The sequence below is a fragment of the Rattus norvegicus genome, chromosome 20 (genome assembly GCF_036323735.1).
Source record: "Rattus norvegicus strain BN/NHsdMcwi chromosome 20, GRCr8, whole genome shotgun sequence".
In the NCBI taxonomy this organism is placed as follows: domain Eukaryota; kingdom Metazoa; phylum Chordata; class Mammalia; order Rodentia; family Muridae; genus Rattus; species Rattus norvegicus.
In genome coordinates this window covers 52288119-52312408 of record NC_086038.1, presented here as the reverse complement: position 1 = coordinate 52312408, position 24290 = coordinate 52288119, and positions in this window count along the sequence as shown.

The following is a 24290-nucleotide window of genomic DNA, read 5'->3' as shown; positions in this document are numbered from 1 at the left end:
GGACACCAGAGAACCAAATAACCATATTCAATAGTGGGTTAGAGAGCTAAACAAAGAATTCTCAGCTGAAGAATCTGAAATAGCTGAGAGGCAGCCAAAGAAATGTTCAACATCCTTAGTCATCAGGGAAATCAACAACCCTGAGATTCCATCTCACACCAGTCAGCATGGTTAAGATAAAAAAAAAAAAAAAAAAAAAAAACTCAGGGGACGGCAGATGCTGGCAAGGATCTGGAGAAAGAGGAACACTCCTCCATTGTTGGTGTGATTGCAACCTGGTATAACCACTCTGGAAATCAGTCAGGAGGTTCCTCAGAAAATTGGACACTGAACTACCTGAGGACCCAGCTATACCTCTCTTGGGCATATACCCTAAAGATGCTCAAACATATAAAAAAGACATGTGCTCCACTATGTTCATAGCAGCCTTATTTATAATAAATAGCCAGAAGCTGGAAAGAACCCAGATGCCCTTCAACATAGGAATGGATACAGAAAATGTGGTACATTACACGATGAAGTACTACTACTCAAGCTTTAAAAACAAAGACTTCATGAAATTCTTAGGCAAATGGATGAAATTAGAAAATATCATCTTAGACCCCGTGAGAGAGAGAGAGAGACCACACCGCCTGGTCAGGTGGGCACTCCTGAGGCTGCAGAGCTGAAGAGACCACCAACACTGCCCACCCCTGCCCACATCCCTGGCCCAAGAGGAAACTGTATAAGGCCTCTAGGCTCCCGTGGGGGAGGGCCCAGGAGCGGCAGGACCCCTGCCAGAGACACCACCAGAACCTGAAGGAAACAGACCAGATAAACAGTTCTCTGCACCCAAATCCCGTGGGAGGGAGAGCTAAACCTTCAAAGAGGCAGACAAGCCCGGGAAACCAGAAGAGACTGCTCTCTGCACATACATCTCGGACGCCAGAGGAAAACACCAAAGGCCATCTGGAACCCTGATGCACTGAGGCTCCCGGAGGGGGCGGCCCAGATCTTCCTGGTTGCTGCCGCCACAGGGAGCCCGAGGGCAGCACCCCGGGAGCGAACTTGAGCCTCAGGACCACAGGTAAGACCAACTTTTCTGCTGCAAGTGACCTGCCTGGTGAACTCAAGACACAGGCCCACAGGAACAGCTGAAGACCTGTAGAGAGGAAAAACTACACCCCATAACTGTCCCCATAACTGACTGAAAGAGAGGAAAACAGGTCTACAGCACTCCTGACACACAGGCTTATAGGACAGTCTAGCCACTGTCAGAAATAGCAGAACAAAGTAACACTAGAGATAATCTGATGGCGAGAGGCAAGCGCAGGAACCCAAGCAACAGAAACCAAGACTACATGGAATCATCGAAGCCCAATTCTCCCACCAAAACAAACATGGAATATCCAAACACACCAGAAAAGCAAGATCTAGTTTCAAAATCATATTTGATCATGATGCTGGAGGACTTCAAGAAAGACGTGAAGAACTCCCTTAGAGAAACACAGGAAAACATTAATAAACAAGTAGAAGCCTACAGAAAGGAATCGCAGAAATCCCTGAAAGAATTCCAGGAAAACATAAATAAACAAGTAGAAGCCCATAGAGAGGAGACACAAAAATCCCTGAAAGAATTCCAGGAAAACACAATCAAACAGTTGAAGGAATTAAAAATGGAAATAGAAGCAATCAAGAAAGAACACATGGAAACAACCCTGGATATAGAAAACCAAAAGAAGAGACAAGAGGCTGTAGATACAAGCTTCACCAACAGAATACAAGAGATGGAAGAGAGAATCTCAGGAGCAGAAGATTCCATAGAAATCATTGACTCAACTGTCAAAGATAATGTAAAGCGGAAAAAGCTAATGGTCCAAAACATACAGGAAATCCAGGACTCAATGAGATGATCAAACCTAAGGATAATAGGTATAGAAGAGAGTGAAGACTCCCAGCTCAAAGGACCAGTAAATATCTACAACAAAATCATAGAAGAAAACTTCCCTAACCTAAAAAAAGTGATACCCATAGGCATACAAGAAGCCTACAGAACTCCAAATAGATTGGACCAGAAAAGAAACACCTCCCGTCACATAATTGTCAAAACACCAAACGCACAAAATAAAGAAAGAATATTAAAAGCAGTAAGGGAAAAAGGTCAAGTAACATATAAAGGCAGACCTATCAGAATCACACCAGACTTCTCGCCAGAAACTATGAAGGCCAGAAGATCCTGGACTGATGTCATACAGACCCTAAGAGAACACAAATGCCAGCCCAGGTTACTGTATCCTGCAAAACTCTCAATTAACATAGATGGAGAAACCAAGATATTCCATGACAAAACCAAATTTACACAACATCTTTCTACAAATCCAGCACTACAAAAGATAATAAATGGTAAAGCCCAACATAAGGAGGCAAGCTATAACCTAGAAGAAGCAAGAAACTAATCGTCTTGGCAACAAAACAAAGAGATGAAAGCGCACAAACATAACCTCACATCCAAATATGAATATAACGGGAAGCAATAATCACTATTCCTTAATATCTCTCAACATCAATGGCCTCAACTCCCCAATAAAAATAAATAGATTAACAAACTGGATACGCAACAAGGACCCTGCATTCTGCTGCCTACAGGAAACACACCTCAGAGACAAAGACAGACACTACCTCAGAGTGAAAGGCTGGAAAACAACTTTCCAAGCAAATGATCAGAAGAAGCAAGCTGGAGTAGCCATTCTAATATCAAATAAAATCAATTTTCAACTAAAAGTCATCAAAAAAGATAAGGAAGCACACTTCATATTCATCAAAGGAAAAATCCACCAAGATGAACTCTCAATCCTAAATATCTATGCCCCAAATACAAGGGCACCTACATACGTAAAAGAAACCTTACTAAAGCTCAAAACACACATTGAACTTCACACAATAATAGTGGGAGATTTCAACACCCCACTCTCATCAATGGACAGATCATGGAAACAGAAATTAAACAGAGATGTAGACAGACTAAGAGAAGTCATGAGCCAAATGGACTTAACGGATATTTATAGAACATTCTATCCTAAAGCAAAAGGATATACCTTCTTCTCAGTTCCTCATGGTACTTTCTCCAAAACTGACCATATAACTGGTCAAAAAACGGGCCTCAACAGGTACAGAAGGATAGAAATAATCCCATGCGTGCTATCGGACCACCACAGCTTAAAACTGGTCTTCAATAACAATCAAGGAAGAATGCCCACATATACGTGGAAATTGAACAATGCTCTACTCAATGATAACCTGGTCAAGGAAGAAATAAAGAAAGAAATTAAAAACTTTTTAGAATTTAATGAAAATGAAGGTACAACATACCCAAACTTATGGGACACAATGAAAGCTGTGCTAAGAGGAAAACTCATAGTGCTGAGTGCCTGCAGAAAGAAACAGGAAAGAGCATATGTCAGCAGCTTGACAGCACACCTAAAAGCTCTAGAACAAAAAGAAGCAAATACACCCAGGAGGAGTAGAAGGCAGGAAATAATCAAACTCAGAGCTGAAATCAACCAAGTAGAAACAAAAAGGACCATAGAAAGAATCAACAGAACCAAAAGTTGGTTCTTTGAGAAAATCAACAAGATAGATAAACCCTTAGCCAGACTAACGAGAGGACACAGAGAGTGCGTCCAAATTAACAAAATCAGAAATGAAAAGGGAGACATAACAACAGATTCAGAGGAAATTCAAAAAATCATCAGATCTTACTATAAAAACCTATATTCAACAAAACTTGAAAATCATCAGGAAATGGACAATTTCCTAGACAGATACCAGTTACCGAAGTTAAATCAGGAACAGATAAACCAGTTAAACAACCCCATAACTCCTAAGGAAATAGAAGCAGTCATTAAAGGTCTCCCAACCAAAAAGAGCCCAGGTCCAGACGGGTTTAGTGCAGAATTCTATCAAACCTTCATAGAAGACCTCATACCAATATTATCCAAACTATTTCACAAAATTGAAACAGATGGATCACTACCGAATACCTTCTACGAAGCCACAATTACTCTTATACCTAAACCACACAAAGACACAACAAAGAAAGAGAACTTCACACCAATTTCCCTTATGAATATCAATGCAAAAATACTCAATAAAATTCTGGCAAACCGAATTCAAGAGCACATATAAACAATCATCCACCATGATCAAGTAGGCTTCATCCCAGGCATGCAGGGATGGTTTAATATACGGAAAACCATCAATGTGATCCATTATGTAAACAAACTGAAAGAACAAAACTACATGATCATTTCACTAGATGCTGAGAAAGCATTTGACAAAATTCAACACCCCTTCATGATAAAAGTCGTGGAAAGAATAGGAATTCAAGGCCCATACCTAAACATAGTAAAAGCCATATACAGCAAACTAGTTGCTAACATTAACCAAATGGAGAGAAACTTGAAGCAATCCCACTAAAATCAGGGACTAGACAAGGCTGCCCACTCTCTCCCTACTTATTCAATATAGTTCTTGAAGTTCTAGCCAGAGCAATCAGAGAACAAAAGGAGATCAAGGGGATACAGATCGGAAAAGAAGAGGTCAAAATATCACTATTTGCAGATGATATGATAGTATACTTAAGTGATCCCAAAAGTTCCACCAGAGAACTACTAAAGCTGATAAACAACTTCAGCAAAGTGGCTGGGTATAAAATTAACTCAAATAAATCAGTTGCCTTCCTCTATACAAAAGAGAAACAAGCCGAGAAAGAAATTAGGGAAACGACACCCTTCATAATAGACCCAAATAATATAAAGTACCTCGGTGTGACTTTAACCAAGCAAGTAAAAGATCTGTACAATAAGAACTTCAAGACACTGAGGAAAGAAATTGAAGAAGACCTCAGAAGATTGAAAGATCTCCCATGCTCATGGATTGGCAGGATTAATATAGTAAAAATGGCCATTTTACCAAAAGCAATCTACAGATTCAATGCAATCCCCATCAAAATACCAATCCAATTCTTCAAAGAGTTAGACAGAACAATTTGCAAATTCATCTGGAATAACAAAAAACCCAGGATAGCTAAAGCTATCCTCAACAATAAAAGGACTTCAGGGGGAATCACTATCCCTGAACTCAAGCAGTATTACAGAGCAATAGTGATAAAAACTGCATGGTATTGGTACAGAGACAGACAGATAGACCAATGGAATAGAATTGAAGACCCAGAAATGAACCCACACACCTATGGTCACTTGATTTTTGACAAAGGAGCCAAAACCATCAAATGGAAAAAAGATAGCATTTTCAGCTAATGGTGCTGGTTCAACTGGAGGTCAACATGTAGAAGAATGCAGATCGATCCATGCTTATCACCCTGTACAAAGCTTAAGTCCAAGTGGATCAAGGACCTCCACATCAAACCAGACACACTCAAACTAATAGAAGAAAAACTAGGGAAGCATCTGGAACACATGGGCACTGGAGAAAATTTCCTGAACAAAACACCAATGGCTTATGCTCTAAGATCAAGAATCGACAAATGGGATCTCATAAACCTGCAAAGCTTCTGTAAGGCAAAGGACACTGTGGGTAGGACAAAACGGCAACCAACAGATTGGGAAAAGATCTTTACCAATCCTACAACAGATAGAGGCCTTATATCCAAAATATACAAAGAACTCAAGAAGTTAGACCGCAGGGAAACAAATAACCCTATTAAAAAATGGGGTTCAGAGCTAAACAAAGAATTCACAGCTGAGCAATGCCGAATGGCTGAGAAACACCTAAAGAAATGTTTAACATCTTTAGTCATAAGGGAAATGCAAATCAAAACAACCCTGAGATTTCACCTCACACCAGTGAGAATGGCTAAGATCAAAAACTCAGGTGACAGCAGATGCTGGCGAGGATGTGGAGAAAGAGGAACACTCCTCCATTGTTGGTGGGATTGCAGACTGGTAAAACCATTCTGGAAATCAGTCTGGAGGTTCCTCAGAAAATTGGACATTGAACTGCCTGAGGATCCAGCTATACCTCTCTTGGGCATATACCCAAAAGATGCCTCAACATATAAAAGAGACACATGCTCCACTATGTTCATCGCAGCCTTATGTATAATAGCCAGAAACTGGAAAGAACCCAGATGCCCTTCAACAGAGGAATTGATACAGAAAATGTGGTACATCTACACAATGGAATATTACTCAGCTATCAAAAACAACGAGTTTATGAAATTCCTAGGCAAATGGTTGGAACTGGAAAATATCATCCTGAGTGAGCTAACCCAATCACAGAAAGACATACATGGTATGCACTCATTGATAAGTGGCTATTAGCCCACATTCTTGAATTACCCTAGATCCCTAGAACAAATGAAACTCAAGACGGATGATCAAAATGTGAATGCTTCACTCCTTCTTTAAATGAGGAAAAAGAATACCCTTGGCAGGGAATGGAGAGGCAAAGATTAAAACAGAGACTGAAGGAACACCCATTCAGAGCCTGCCCCACATGTGGCCCATACATATACAGCCACCCAATTAGACAAGATAGATGAAGCAAAGAAGTGCAGACTGACAGGAGCCGGATGTAGATCGCTCCTGAGAGACACAGCCAGAATACAGCAAATACAGAGGCGAATGCCAGCAGCAAACCACTGAGCTGAGAATAGGACCCCCGTTGAAGGAATCAGAGAAAGAACTGGAAGAGCTTGAAGGGGCTCGAGACCCCATATGTACAACAATGCCAAGCAACCAGAGCTTCCAGGGACTAAGCCACTACCTAAAGACTATACATGGACTGACCCTGGACTCTGACCTCATAGGTAGCAATGAATATCCTAGTAAGAGCACCAGTGGAAGGGGAAGCCCTGGGTCCTGCTAAGACTGAACCCCCAGTGAACTAGACTGTGGGGGAGAGGGTGGCAATGGGGGGAGGGTTGGGAGGGGAACACCCATAAGGAAGGGGACGGGGGAGGGGGATGTTTGCCCGAAAACCGGGAAAGGGAATAACACTCGAAATGTATATAAGAAATACTCAAGTTAATAAAAAAAAAGAAATTAACTACTAATTCCACAGTAACAAAAATATAACTTTAAAAATGTGCTGAGTTAATGATATTGAGTACCACAGATCACTTAGCATGATATCTATCTTAAAATTTCTCGAAGAACAAAATCTAGAATCAAAAAAAGCATACTAGCAGCTCCCTGGGACTAAATATAGGACTTCTGAAAGTAATGAGATGTCCTAAAATTGGATTGGGCTAGTCACTGCATGACCTAAGTTTACTCTGAAAATTAATTATATACTTAAAATGTGTAACTTTCATGGCATAGAAGTTATATGTTAGAACTGTTTAAAAGTGTGCTTATGCAAACAATGGACATGTTAAACATTCAAAGGAAACTAGCAAATTACTTTCTAACAAATATATAAGTACAGTTACTTTCAATATTACATGCCAAATCAAAACAGGTAGAATTTATTGAAATTCTACTTGTGAAAACCAGGCCCTCCTGACTTAACTAGGAGCTGCCATTCTAAAGTTTTCCTTCAGCTTAGGCAAGTCTACTGTCAGGACAGTACACTGTGCACCAGGACCCTTGGGAGTCGCTTACTAGAAGCTGATGGCAGCAAATGCCTCCAGACACTGCCAAATACCCTTAAGTGCCACAAGCATCCCATCTGAACATCGAGACTTTGGATATAAACTACCTTCCACTCTGTGAGCACTAGGATAAATTACTCAGCTTCTCCAGCCTCAGATTCCCACTGGCAAATGGTGTATTATCAGCCTCCATGGTCTTGTCATGATTATGGGGGAAACTATCACAGAAATCAGCAACCAGTACAAATGAGGGCTTCTCTTTCTCAGAAGGCTGCTCACTAGCCTGCCACTGACGTTCAACTCCCCTGTTCACAACCTGACGCTTTCCTTGGTTCCCAGCTTTGTCAATGGCCCTCACCCTTTCTACATTATCCCTATTAGCACTAATCAACCACAAGACAGAGCTTGTGCAAATCTGTATTCACTGTCTACCACGCATGCTAGAACATGAATTACAAAAGGAGGGATTTCTGCACGTTCTCTTCTGTATCATCATAGTGTATGCTCCCAACTTCCGGTAACAGAATGTGAAAACAGAATCCTGGAGCCAGTTAAGATTTATTTTTCTAGACCACAGAGAAATCAGTGGACAGTACTGAAAATTGTGCTTAATAAAGTATCTTGAAATCCAAAAAAAAAAAAAAAAGAAAATATCATCTTGAGTGGGGCAAGCCAGTCACAAAAGAACAAACAAGTTACTCACTCACTGATAAGTGGAATTAGCCCAAAAACTTGGAAAACGCCTGATAAAATTCACGGATCACGTGAAGCTCAGGATGAAGGAACATCAAAGCGTGGATGCTTCAGTTCTTCTTAGAAGGGAGATCAAAATATTCAAGAGAGGAAATACGGACACAAAGTGTGGAGCAGTGACTGAGGAAAGGTTAATGGGAGACTGCCCCGCCTGGTGATCCATCCCATATACAGACACCCAACCCAGACAATATTGTAGTTGCCAAGAAGTGCTTGAAGACAGGAACCTGATATAGCTGTCTCCTGAGAGGCTCTGCCTGAGACTGACAAATACAGAGGTGGATGCTCACAGCCAACCATTGGACTGAGCATGGGGTCCCCAGTGAAGGAGTTAGAGAAAGGACTGAAAGAGTTGAAGGGATTTGAGCTATAATAAGAACAACAATATCAATCAATCAGACACTCCAGAACTCCCAGGGATGAAACTTCCTACTGAAGTGCATACATACATGGAGGGACCCATGGCTCCAGCTGCATATGAAGCAATGGTTGGACTTGTTGGACATCGATGTGAAGAGAGGCCCTTGGTCCTGGGATTGCTTGATGCACCAGAGTAGGGAAATGACAGGTGGGAGTGGGTGGAGGGGGTGGACCCTCAAAGAATCAGGGAGAGAGAGAGGATGGGATGGGGGGTTGCAGAGGGGAATCATGGAAAGGAGAAAACATTCGAAATATAAATAAATGATATATGCAATAAAAATAAAATAAAAATAAAAAGCTTAAAAAGATCCTCCAATTCATTGGGAAAAAATTTGTGTAGAAGTCAAAACAAAAAAGGAGATTAAATGATACACTGAAATGTGGAAAACTTGTGCTCATATAGACAGGAGCAGAGCAGATATGTCCACGGATTACAATTTTAAATAAATATACTCCTAAATTAAAATAAGCAAGTTTATAAAGCAAATATTATTGAATCTTTTCATGAGTGTGAGTACAATAAAATAGTAGAACCTTAACTTCCCACTTGAATTAATGAAAATACATCGAAGCTGCAAATCCACGCAGATGAAATGAATGCAACAGGTAATTACAGAATATTTCATTCAGCAGCTGTAAAATACAGTTTTCTCACTGCTGCATGGAGCACTTTTCTGAGTAAAATATTTACTAGACGTGGGTAAACTCTGAGTAAATTTTAAAGAATTCAATTAGTGACAAATATCTTCTCAGAACACAAAGGATTTAAACTAGAAATCAAGAATAAAAATATCATATGAGTACATAAATAAGATGTTTAAACACGATCAGCATAGAATTGAATATAGTTAAACACATATTAACTTTAATAGTAACATATAACATAAAATATGGTTCACTAAAATATGTAGTTTTGAAAATACAGTATTAGCAGTTCAATTTGAAGGAATCCTGGCATGAATAGAAATATAAAAACTCCAAAAACCTTTCCATATACTTGCGTTAGAGTAGCATCTAAGCTGAAAACTAAAAAGAACTTTTATTTATTTCCCTCAGCTTTTGAGTCTAAAAATACAAGTAAATCATTTGTACTTTTCTTTCCTCTCTCAAAATCTGTCCATATAGCTGTCTTTGGTCTCTTTAAAATTCATAGCAACTTTTTAAATTAATTGATGTTAACAGATTTTAGGAACATTTTTGTTTTATTTTTGTGTTATTGAAAATAACTGTTTCTCTCACATAATGTATCCTAGCTGAATTCACTTCCTTCAACTTGTCTTAATTTCTTCCCCCATTCCCTCCCATCCAGATCTACACCCTTTTTCTCTCTCATTAGAAAACAAGCAGGCTACTAAAAGATAATGATTAAATAAAATATAATGTAATAAGACAAAACAAAAATTAACACATCGGAATAAGACAAAAAAGAAAGAAAAGAGCCAAAGAAAAGTCATAGAAATGAAAGCATGGGCGCGCGCGCGCACACACACACACAGTCACAGACACACACACACACACAGTCATAGACACACGTACACACAGACACACACAAATAGATATAGTTATAGTCACATAGACCCAGGAATTCCCACACCCATAAACTGTAAATTAGAAATATATATATATATATATATATATATATATATATATATATATAAAGGATTATTGGATTAAAAAAGGGAATATACACATAGATGTTCTTGAATCTGTTTTCTGTTGGTGAACTATTGGTAAGCATTCAACTTACCCTTAAGAATAGTTTCTCCAGTGAGAAGGAAACTAAATTTCCATTTTCCAGTGGGTATCAGTAGGAAATAGGGCATGTGTCTGTGGGCCTGTGTACTGGAGACTTTCTACAGAGATCTCTGGCCAGGCCAGGTGGGAGGAGTCAAGCGAGGGGGAAAGGGCATGAGTAGGGAGGAGGAAGTGCCTATTGTCACTGCTGTCCCACTGTTGCACTGGCTGTGCTGAGCTGAGTGGACCAAGCTGAGCTGGGAGTGAGGGGCTGATTAACCAGCAACAGGTGCATGGCAGCTTCTAGTGGCATTTCAGGCGAGCAGTTTCCGTCCCTGACAGCGGTCTTACAGCTCTTACGACAGAAGCTCTCAGACACTGGAGTAATTCTCACAAATCTTTATTCCTTCTGGATAGGAACTTTATGTAGAGTTTTGGGGGTAAGTTGGGTGTCAGACAGTAGTTACTTCCTATTTGCTTAGCCTGAGAGGTTAGGGAGGCCTCATTTACATGTGGAGGGGCTTGGGGTGTTGCCCTTAAGTGATTGACAGCCACAGATTCTCCCTGGATGGGGCCGGTGGCTGTGGTGGGCTGTGTCTATGTGGGCCTGGTGAAGGGAGAAGGCAAAGCTCATAGTCTCTGGGGCTTCTAGCCTTAGCTCAAACTACCAGACTTTCTCTCAAGGCCCACTGCCCTGTATCTGTCCACTATTCTTTTCTGCTCTAGGACCCCATCTGGTGTAGTCATGTGCAGGATTTATGCATGCTGCCTTTGCCTCTGTGAGTTTGTGTATGTGTTGATCCTGGTGGTTTAGTAGACATTGTGTACTAGTTGTACCCTCTGGCTTTTAGACTTTTTATGACACCCCCCCCTTTTGCAGCTGCCTCTGAGCTCTGAGGGTAAAGCTTTGATGGAGACATCTCATTTAAGGGATTCGTGTTTCACAATCTCTTACTCTTCGAATATTGTCTCGTGTGATTTCTCTATGTTCCCATTTGTTGCAGATGGAAGCTTATTTACGTTGGCGAAGCAAGGCATTGATGTATGAATGTATCAGAAGCAGAATGTCATTAAGAGTCATTTAACTGTGGCTTTAAAAAATAACAGTAGTATTTGATTTTACCCTACATTCCCGGCTTAGCTAATCTCAGATTCTTGGTCACCCCAAGTGAGGTGGGCCTTCAGTCATATTAGATATTTACTGGATACTTTCTCAAATTCTGTGACATCACTGCACTATCATAACTTGAAGAGAGAACATCATTGTGAATCAAATGGTTTGTGGCTGGGTTTGTGTTTATATTTCTCCCTTGGTACTGAGAAAAGTACCTTCCTATAGCAAAGAACCTAGCATATAGGGGTAAAGTATTTATGCAGGCACAAACTCAACTTCCTCTTGGTAAATGAATTGTGTAGATTTTGTTTTCCCTAGTGTGGCCCTGCCATTATTTTGTCGAGTGCAAAAATATGGTCTTTGCAAAAGTATGGCATGTTTGGAAGTTTCAAAGCAACCATTTTGACAATAATTTCAATTAAATTGAAGTTGATCCTGGTACTGAATGCTTAATTGCACGACAAGAAAAGACCAGTTGGGCTTCTGCCTGCTCTACTAATTTTCAGTTTTATTTATATCACCTTCAGATTTGTAAATAGATTATTTATTCTACCTAGCCCATATAAAAGACACAAAATCCTGATATTTTATTCATAAACCATAAGCCTAGATTGGACAGGTTATCCTCTTTTAATGGTGGCCTGCTCCTCTCTCTGTCTCCTTTTCCCTTCTCCCCTCTTCTCATCTCATTCCATCATTAAGTTTACCCTTCCTCCATCTACTGCCCGATCAAAGACTCTAGCCTTTTATTAACCTATTAACTTTAAGTTAGGGAGTAAGGTTTACACAACAAAGGCCACTGTACTTGAGAATTCTCATCTGGGCATAACTAGATATTTGGTTACAGAATTAAACCTTTGTATACACAGCACCAGACCAATCCCCAACATTTCCACTTTTCTCTAATAAAAAGGCTCTTATTTCTTTTAAAAATAAATTCTGTACAATAATAACAATTATGAAATAATTATGAAAAATTTTAAGGTAAGATTTACATACATAATGTCCAGACCATATATATTTGACAATTTAGAAGAAAGTACTCTATTATCTATCTTATCATGGTGAGTTCAAAGATCTGTACCTAAATTATTTTCTATCATAACTTATATTACCAACCTAAAACATCTTCTTAGACTTAAAAACACATTTTAAAATCCTACACATATTAAGCTTAATTAAGAGACTATAACTATCTAGTCTTCCACTCTATCAGAATCTTGAGAAGAAATAAATTTAGCTAATTGTTCAGAAAGTTGTAGACAAGCAGCTTCCAAAACTATAGAAATGGCAGAGAAAGTTAGTTGCCTGATCCATCCTCCAGAATTTCTCTAAATATTTTGGGAATCTTGCTTCAGCCTTCTGGCCCAGAATATTTTATGGTTATTTTGTGAAGAAGGGATTACGAAGAAATTGCCTTACAATTCTTGCAATTACAATGCCTATAATGCTTGGCAATGGAATTCTCTGCAACCAAATGTATCATTTCAGAAATGATTTTGTCTACAATTGAACCAAGGTCAGTTTTTGCCCAGTAACTGCTTACCAAATTTAAAGCAAACTACACCATCTTCCTTGAAGTAGAAATGAGTATAGTGTCAGAAGCACGCACCTGCCTTATTGTCCAAAAACAGGATAAAAATGATGAAAACATCATTAAGTGCCATATTTTGTGAGACTGTGAAGTTTTTGAAGACCATCCACCTGTGTATAATATGTCAGGATCAGCAATTTTTTTCTTTTTGGTTTTTGTTATGTTTTGTTTTAATTTTGCTCTCAGTTCAACCTTGAAACGGTTTTATAACAAATTACTCTAGTATATCACATGATCATGAGTTTCATTGGCTACGTATTAATTCACGTGGCTTAATTATCCTCAACAATTTCTAATAGCAGCTTTTAAAAGGAGTTTCTTATAAGTTATTAAGAATTATTTAGGACCCGCGGATCCCGGCCCGCAGCAGCTCTCTGCTCCCAGACCCGGTGAGAGAGAGACCCAACCGCCTGGTCAGGTGGGCACTCCTGAGGCTGCAGAGCAGAAGAGACCACCAACACTGCTCACCCCTGCCCACATCCCTGGCCCAAGAGGAAACTGTATAAGGCCTCTGGGCTCCCGTGGGGTAGGGCCCAGGAGCGGCAGGACACCTGCCTGAGACACCGCCAGAACCTGAAAGAAACAGACCGGATAAACAGTTCTCTGCACCCAAATCCCGTGGGAGGGAGAGCTAAACCTTCAGAGAGGCAGACAAGCCTGGGAAACCAGAAGAGACTGCTCCCTGCACACACATCTCGGACGCCAGAGGAAAAAGCCAAAGACCATCTGGAACCCTGGTGCACTGAAGCTCCAGGAAGGGGCGGCACAGGTCTTCCTGGTTGCTGCCGCTGCAGAGAGCCCGTGGGCAGCACCCCACGAGCGAACTTGAGCCTCAGGACCACAGGTAAGACCAAATTTTCTGCTGCAAGAAAGCTGCCTGGTGAACTCAAGACCCACAGGAACAGCTGAAGACCTGTAGAGAGGAAAAACTACACGCCCGAAAGCAGAACACTCTGTCCCCATAACTGACTGAAAGAGAGGAAAACAGGTCTACAGCACTCCTGACACACAGGCTTATAGGACAGTCTAGCCACTGTCAGAAATAGCAGAACAAAGTAACACTAGAGATAATCTGATGGCGAGAGGCAAGCGCAGGAACACAAGCAACAGAAACCAAGACTACATGGCATCATCGGACCCCAATTCTCCCACCAAAGCAAACACGGAATATCCAAACACACCAGAAAAGCAAGATCTAGTTTCAAAATCATATTTGATCATGATGCTGGAGGACTTCAAGAAAGACATGAAGAACTCCCTTAGAGAACAAGTAGAAGCCTACAGAGAGGAATCGCAAAAATGCCTGAAAGAATCGCAAAAATCCCTGAAAGAATTCCAGGAAAACATAAATAAACAAGTAGAAGCCCATAGAGAGGAGACACAAAAATCCCTGAAAGAATTCCAGGAAAACACAATCAAACAGTTGAAGGAATTAAAAATGGAAATAGAAGCAATCAAGAAAGAACACATGGAAACAACCCTGGATATAGAAAACCAAAAGAAGAGACAAGGAGCTGTAGATACAAGCTTCACCAACAGAATACAAGAGATGGAAGAGAGAATCTCAGGAGCAGAAGATTCCATAGAAATCATTGACTCAACTGTCAAAGATAATGTAAAGCGGAAAAAGCTACTGGTCCAAAACATACAGGAAATCCAGGACTCAATGAGAAGATCAAACCTAAGGATAATAGGTATAGAAGAGAGTGAAGACTCCCAGCTCAAAGGACCAGTAAATATCTTCAACAAAATCATAGAAGAAAACTTCCCTAACCTAAAAAAAGAGATACCCATAGACATACAAGAAGCCTACAGAACTCCAAATAGATTGGACCAGAAAAGAAACACCTCCCGTCACATAATTGTCAAAACACCAAACGCACAAAATAAAGAAAGAATATTAAAAGCAGTAAGGGAAAAAGGTCAAGTAACATATAAAGGCAGACCTATCAGAATCACACCAGACTTCTCGCCAGAAACTATGAAGGCCAGAAGATCCTGGACTGATGTCATACAGACCCTAAGAGAACACAAATGCCAGCCCAGGTTACTGTATCCAGCAAAACTCTCAATTAACATTGATGGAGAAACCAAGATATTCCATGACAAAACCAAATTTACACAATATCTTTCCACAAATCCAGCACTACAAAGGATAATAAATGGTAAAGCCCAACATAAGGAGGCAAGCTATACCCTAGAAGAAGCAAGAAACTAATCGTCTTGGCAACAAAACAAAGAGAATGAAAGCACACAAACATAACCTCACATCCAATATGAATATAAAGGGAAACAATAATCACTATTCCTTAATATCTCTCAATATCAATGGCCTCAACTCCCCAATAAAAAGACATAGATTAACAAACTGGATACGCAACAAGGACCCTGCATTCTGCTGCCTACAGGAAACACACCTCAGAGACAAAGACAGACACTACCTCAGAGTGAAAGGCTGGAAAACAACTTTCCAAGCAAATGGTCAGAAGAAGCAAGCTGGAGTAGCCATTCTAATATCAAATAAAATCAACTTTCAACTAAAAGTCATCAAAAAAGATAAGGAAGGACACTTCATATTCATCAAAGGAAAAATCCACCAAGATGAACTCTCAATCCTAAATATCTATGCCCCAAATACAAGGGCACCTACATACGTAAAAGAAACGTTACTAAAGCTCAAAGCACACATTGCACCTCAAACAATAATAGTGGGAGATTTCAACACCCCACTCTCATCAATGGACAGATCATGGAAACAGAAATTAAACAGTGATGTCGACAGACTAAGAGAAGTCATGAGCCAAATGGACTTAACGGATATTTATAGAACATTCTATCCTAAAGCAAAAGGATATACCTTCTTGTCAGTTCCTCATGGTACTTTCTCCAAAATTGACCATATAATTGGTCAAAAAACGGGCCTCAACAGGTACAGAAAGATAGAAATAATCCCATGCGTGCTATCGGACCACCACTGCCTAAAACTGGTCTTCAATAACAATAAGGGAAGAATGCCCACATATATGTGGAAATTGAACAATGCTCTACTCAATGATAACCTGGTCAAGGAAGAAATAAAGAAAGAAATTAAAAACTTTTTAGAATTTAATGAAAATGAAGATACAACATACTCAAACTTATGGGACACAATGAAAGCTGTGCTAAGAGGAAAACTCATAGCGCTGAGTGCCTGCAGAAAGAAACAGGAAAGAGCATATGTCAGCAGCTTGACAGCACACCTAAAAGCTCTAGAACAAAAAGAAGCAAATACACCCAGGAGGAGTAGAAGGCAGGAAATAATCAAACTCAGAGCTGAAATCAACCAAGTAGAAACAAAAAGGACCATAGAAAGAATCAACAGAACCAAAAGTTGGTTCTTTGAGAAAATCAACAAGATAGATAAAGCCTTAGCCAGACTAAAGAGAGGACACAGAGAGTGCGTCCAAATTAACAAAATCACAAATGAAAAGGGAGACATAACTACAGATTCAGAGGAAATTCAAAAAATCATCAGATCTTACTATAAAAACCTATATTCAACAAAATTTGAAAATCTTCAGGAAATGGACAATTTCCTAGACAGATATCAGGGATCGAAGTTAAATCAGGAACAGATAAACCAGTTAAACAACCCCATAACTCCTAAGGAAATAGAAGCAGTCATTAAAGGTCTCCCAACCAAAAAGAGCCCAGGTCCAGACGGGTTTAGTGCAGAATTCTATCAAACCTTCATAGAAGACCTCATACCAATATTATCCAAACTATTCCACAAAATTGAAACAGATGGAGCCCTACCGAATTCCTTCTACGAAGCCACAATTACTCTTATACCTAAACCACACAAAGACACAACAAAGAAAGAGAACTTCAGACCAATTTCCCTTATGAATATCGACGCAAAAATACTCAATAAAATTCTGGCAAACCGAATTCAAGAGCACATCAAAACAATCATCCACCATGATCAAGTAGGCTTCATCCCAGGCATGCAGGGATGGTTTAATATACGGAAAACCATCAACGTGATCCATTATATAAACAAACTGAAAGAACAGAACCACATGATCATTTCATTAGATGCTGAGAAAGCATTTGACAAAATTCAACACCCCTTCATGATAAAAGTCCTGGAAAGAATAGGAATTCAAGGCCCATACCTAAACATAGTAAAAGCCATATACAGCAAACCAGTTGCTAACATTAAACTAAATGGAGAGAAACTTGAAGCAATCCCACTAAAATCAGGGACTAGACAAGGCTGCCCACTCTCTCCCTACTTATTCAAAACAGTTCTTGAAGTTCTAGCCAGAGCAATCAGACAACAAAAGGAGATCAAGGGGATACAGATCGGAAAAGAAGAGGTCAAAATATCACTATTTGCAGATGACATGATAGTATATTTAAGTGATCCCAAAAGTTCCACCAGTGAACTACTAAAGCTGATAAACAACTTCAGCAAAGTGGCTGGGTATAAAATTAACTCAAATAAATCAGTTGCCTTCCTCTATACAAAAGAGAAACAAGCAGAGAAAGAAATTAGGGAAACGACACCCTTCATAATAGACCCAAATAATATAAAGTACCTCGGTGTGACTTTAACCAAGCAAGTAAAAGATCTGTACAATAAGAACTTCAAGACACTGAGGAAAGAAATTGAAGAAGACTTCAGAAGATGGAAAGATCTCCCATGCTCATGGATTGGCAGGATTAATATAGTAAAAATGGCCATTTTACCAAAAGCAATCTACAGATTCAATGCAATCCCCATCAAAATACCAATCCAATTCTTCAAAGAGTTAGACAGAACAATTTGCAAATTCATCTGGAATAACAAAAAACCCAGGATAGCTAAAGCTATCCTCAACAATAAAAGGACTTCAGGGGGAATCACTATCCCTGAACTGAAGCAGTATTACAGAGCAATAGTGATAAAAACTGCATGGTATTGGTACAGAGACAGACAGATAGACCAATGGAATAGAATTGAAGACCCAGAAATGAACCCACACACCTATGGTCACTTGATTTTTGACAAAGGAGCCAAAACCATCCAATGGAAAAAAGATAGCATTTTCAGCAAATGGTGCTGGTTCAACTGGAGGGCAACATGTAGAAGAATGCAGATCGATCCATGCTTATCACCCTGTACAAAGCTTAAGTCGAAGTGGATCAAGGACCTCCACATCAAACCAGACACACTCAAACTAATAGAAGAAAAACTAGGGAAGCATCTGGAACACATGGGCACTGGAAAAAATTTCCTGAACAAAACACCAATGGCTTATGCTCTAAGATCAAGAATCGACAAATGGGATCTCATAAAACTGCAAAGCTTCTGTAAGGCAAAGGACACTGTGGTTAGGACAAAACGGCAACCAACAAATTGGGAAAAGATCTTTACCAATCCTACAACAGATAGAGGCCTTATATCCAAAATATACAAAGAACTCAAGAAGTTAGACCGCAGGGAAACAAATAACCCTATTAAAAATGGGGTTCAGAGCTAAACAAAGAATTCACAGCTGAGGAATGCCGAATGGCTGAGAAACACCTAAAGAAATGTTCAACATCTTTAGTCATAAGGGAAATGCAAATCAAAACAACCCTGAGATTTCACCTCACACCAGTGAGAATGGCTAAGATCAAAAACTCAGGTGACAGCAGATGCTGGCGAGGATGTGGAGAAAGAGGAACACTCCTCCACTGTTGGTAGGATTGCAGACTGGTACAACCATTCTGGAAATCAGTCTTGAGGTTCCTCAGAAAATTGGACATTGAACTGCCTGAGGATCCAGCTATACCTCTCTTGGGCATATACCCAAAAGATGCCTCAACATATAAAAGAGACACGTGCTCCACTATGTTCATCGCAGCCTTATTTATAATAGCCAGAAGCTGGAAAGAACCCCGATGCCCTTCAACAGAGGAATGGATACAGAAAATGTGGTACATCTACACAATGGAATATTACTCAGCTATCAAAAACAACGAGTCTATGAAATTCGTAGGCAAATGGTTGGAACTGGAAAATATCATCCTGAGTGAGCTAACCCAATCACAGAAAGACATACATGGTATGCACTCATTGATAAGTGGCTATTAGCCCAAATGCTTGATTTACCCTAGATTCCTAGAACAAACGAAACTCAAGACGGATGATCAAAATGTGAATGCTTCACTCCTTCTTTAAATGAGGAAATAGAATACCCTTGGCAGGGAAGGGAGAGGCAAAGATTAAAACAGAGACTGAAGGAACACCCATTCAGAGCCTGCCCCACATGTGGCCCATACATATACAGCCACCCAATTAGACAAGATGGATGAAGCAAAGAAGTGCAGACCGACAGGAGCCGGATGTAGATCGCTCCTGAGAGACACAGCCAGAATACAGCAAATACAGAGGCGAATGCCAGCAGCAAACCACTGAACTGAGAATAGGTCCCCTATTGAAGGAATCAGAGAAAGAACTGGAAGAGCTTGAAGGGGCTCGAGACCCCAAAAGTACAACAATGCCAAGCAACCAGAGCTTCCAGGGACTAAGCCACTACCTAAAGACTATACATGGACTGACCCTGGACTCTGACCCCATAGGTAGCAATGAATATCCTAGTAAGAGCACCAGTGGAAGGGGAAGCCCTGGGTCCTGCTAAGACTGAACCCCCAGTGAACTAGTCTATGGGGGGAGGGCGGCAATGGGGGGAGGGTTGGGAGGGGAACACCCATAAGGAAGGGGAGGGGGGAGGGGGATGTTTGCCCGGAAACCGGGAAAGGGAATAACACTCGAAATGTATATAAGAAATACTCAAGTTAATAAAAAAAAAAAATAGAAAAAAAAAGAAATTTTTTCTATATGAAAAAAAAAAGAATTATTTAGGTACAATACTTCAAGGGTTGAAAACCTGTATATATCATATGTTGTAACAAAATAGCCTTAATTTTTGCATCAATATACAAAGATCTATACCAATGTAACAAACATAAGCTTAATATGTTACTATATAAAGTACTATACAAATGTAAAATTATTGGCTATAAAATGTTCTTTGGTTTAATAATATATTTTTCTATTATTTTTATAATGTTCCAAAATTCTCCCTTTTTCTTTTCAACCCCTCTTCCATTACATAAGAAAGGAAGAATGAAAGACAAAAAGAAAGAGAAAAAGGGAGAAATCCCAGCATTGAACCTTCTATACTTTGTTTTTTAACCCCAGTCATGACAGTTTAATGACCCATAACCAATCTTTTTCTAATGACAAGCATCTTTCACCCAATAGAAACACTGAAACTTATCAACACCACCTTATGGGGATGGGATGTCATTCCCTTAAAATGTTTCCTGCTGTTTGGTGACATAGTAGTTCTTTTTTGCTGACCCCTAAATCAGATAATGGTTGGTCTTAAGAAAACTCGCTATAGCATTTGTTCTCACATCTCTGTCTACTGAGAAAGTTTAGGCTTAAGTGAAGTCCTGACTTGGTCAGTCTGTAAAGATGGATGGATGGTTATCCGGGGTCAGCAGCTTTTGTTGAAGCTGTCCCAGAAGTAAGTCACTGGAGGAAACAGCAGCATTTCAGCATCTGTTAGTCTGGTTGTTATTCTCTGTCAACATATAAGCTCTCACAATTAATATACAGTTCTGCATTAATATATGCATGGAATGTACAAGGTACATAGATCAGTTAATGAAGACTCTTTGCTCTTTGAGAAAATGAAAGACATCTTTGTTTCTGATATGTTAGTGTGGACTCTAACCAAACTATATTATAAACTTTTATCCATGCCATTCAAAAGAATAACATGACAAGTCCTAAGGACTTTGTTGTCAATATTGACGTTCATGTCTCAGCCAATTCCACAGATAGTACTCTATGTAGGAATAAACTTATATGTTAACTGTCTTTGTCTTTTGTTTCTTTCTTCTTGGCTGTAGTCAAATTGTTCAGGGGTCTCTCTCTTTCATATCTGATTTTTGTCAACAATATGGACAGAATGCATTGCTTCTTTTTTTTCTCTTTTTCTGGGTAGACAAAGATATAATCTTTCCCCCAGATTAACTCATTTCCTCTTTTCTATTCTGAGGTAAGACCATCCTTTAAATAAATAGACTGGTTTAATTCAGGAGGTTCTTTTTTGTTTTGTTTTTCGTTTGTTTTGTTTATTTTTTCATTTTTAAACATATATTACTTCTTTTAATTTCAAATTCTCTCTTTAATGATGTACATTTACCATTGTAAACTATTTATATCTATCTATGATGTTTTACATGTAGTCTCTTTCCTCTTTTATTGTTAAAGCTTCATCCCTAGCTAGTTAGAAGTTTGAGGCTTTTTCATCCCATTGCAAAGAGATAGGGGTCCTTTTGCCCTTTAGTTCCTCAGACCATCATGAGTCAATGGCAGTTAATTCTGCTCCCTTGACTTTATTTAGCAGGCTGCCTTGTCAATTTGGGATGGTGTGGGTGTTGCCCTCTGATTTCCTTCAGCTCTGGGCCTCTTCATGCTCTGCAACATTGACCAGATTTGGTTTGCTGCCTTCCCATGAACATCGTAACGCCCTCTAAGAGGAATTTAGCCTGCCAACCTGCTAGTGAATTTTGTCAACTTCCACTTCCCCTTTCTACCCACTGCTTCTAGGCCTCTGCTCAAGTGCTCAGCCTGCCTTCAACACGGTTCTCCAAGGAGCCGTATAAACTTTATGGCCCTACTCTCATGTCCTGAAAGCCTGAATCTACTTTCCTAATCTTGGATAATGTGCCCAGTGATGGATTCCATCTGTAAATGAATTCTTTATTTTAACTAGCCTACATAAAAGATATAAAATCCTGGTATTTTTTTTTTTGCAACTGCAAACAAAGATTGGGTAGGTATTGACTTGTTCTATCTTATATCTGTCCCTTGTTCCTTGATGTTCGTTTCAGTCTTTCCAGCCCTTTTGCTCCATTGATCTGTTCTTAGTATGCACTTCTCCTGGTCACATGATCATGATGGCCTTCTCTCTGTCTCTTTTCTCCTTCTTCAAGTCCTGCCTTTCTCTTTCTACTGCTCAATCTAGCTTTTTCTTAGGCAATTAATATAATTAGGGAATCAAAGTTTACACAACAATGGCAAGTTTACAAGGGAATTCTCTCATCTGGAGGCAACTTGGGGTTGTTTAACTCCCCCAAGAATTTAGCATTGGTATACACAGCACCAGACTAATGATATATGTATATAATTTCTGATACATCTACTGTATTGGACATGTCATTTTTTTAGTGCCTCCCCATATTTTTTCTGTCACCTCCCTCTTCCCTCCCATTTCCCATTTGATTTACACAGTCCAGTCACAGCCTAATCCACCTAGAAATATCTATAAAATTTACCTTTCCTAGCAGAGCTAAAAACCTGACTCATAGTCACTTACTCTACAACAACCTTCTGTGATTGCCCAGATTGTATCTTGGTTAATTTTAACTTGGTAGCTGACATACGTACTAATGAATACATACCATATTTGTTTTTTAGAACTGGATTATCTCACTCAGAATGAATTTACTTTTTAAATTTCAGTTTTAACTATTTAGCATCTAATTTAATTTTATGATTTCATTTTATTACTCTCAGTAATATTCCATCCTGAAAATATGGCACATTTTCTTCATTCATTCTTCTGCTCAGAAACAGCTAGTTTATTTCTGGATATTATTATAAAAGAGGACCAATAAGCATGGATGGACAAATATCTTGTAGTAGGTTGAAGCATCTGCTGGGTATATATCTAAGAATGGAATGGTTGTATCTTGAGATAGATTAATTCTTGTCTTTGTACGAAGCCTCCACACCAATGGCCACAGTGGCTGTACAAATTTCCATGAGCAATGGGCAATTACTACCCTTACTTAGCATTCTCATCAGCCTGAGCTCTTTGTTTTCTTTGTTTGTTTTGGGTTTTGTTTTTTAATTACGATTACTTCTTAAACTTGGCTACTTTGGAATATTAAAATAATTCTAAGAAGTTTTGCTTTAGCACTTCACTTTTGGCTAAGGATACTAAACATTTTAAAGTATTTCTTAGCCATTGGATTTTTTTCTTTTGCGATATCTCTGTTTATATCTATACCCCATTTTTAAAACTGTGTTATTTGTTTTCTTGATACCTAGGTCTTATTTTTTCAGCTCCTTATATATTTTGAATATTAGCACTCTACTGAATATATTCTTGGTAAAAATCCTTTACTGTTCTGTAGATTGCTACTTTGTCCAAATGACAGTGTCCTTCATAATCCAGAAGTTTATACTAAAAAAATATTCTTGAACAATGCCCCCAATGGCGTTTTAGAGTCACTTGATCTCTCATATCTCTCTCTCTCTCTCTCTCCCTCTCTCTCTCTCTCTCTCTCTCTCTCACACACACACACACACACACATACAGAGAGAGAGAGAGAGAGAGAGAGAGAGAGAGACCTACAATACTCTAAGTTGGAATCAAGCAAATATTTAAAATTAAAACTTTTTGTTGTTTATTAATCTTTGTCCAAAAGTAATTGAACTAATCTGAATTCTTATAAATAATTTTCTCCCAGACCAGTATATTTAAAACAAGAAGTTCTACCAATCATTATGAGGCCAACATTATCTGGACTCAACAAAGACATATAATAAAAATGCAAATTAATGACACCATACTGCAAAAAATACACTCAAATTCACAGCAGAAATGATTCAGAAACATAAATATAATTATGATCAAATGGAACTCATCCTACAGGAACAAGGATGATTCATATGATAATTACTCATGAAAAATAATAAAAATTCAAAATAATAATCCAGACAATCAGATCCAATTCAACATGTCTTTAGAATTAAAAATGATTAGGGACTACAAAAAGAGAAATTCAGGCCAATTTCCTTATGAATATCGATGCAAAAATATTCAATAAAATTCTCACAAGTGGAATCCAAGAACACATTACAATGATCATCCATCATGATCAAGTAGGCTTCATTCCAGAGATGCAGGGATGGATCAATATATGGAAATCTATCAGCATAATCCACTATATAAACAAACCCAAAGGAAAAAATCCTATGATCATCT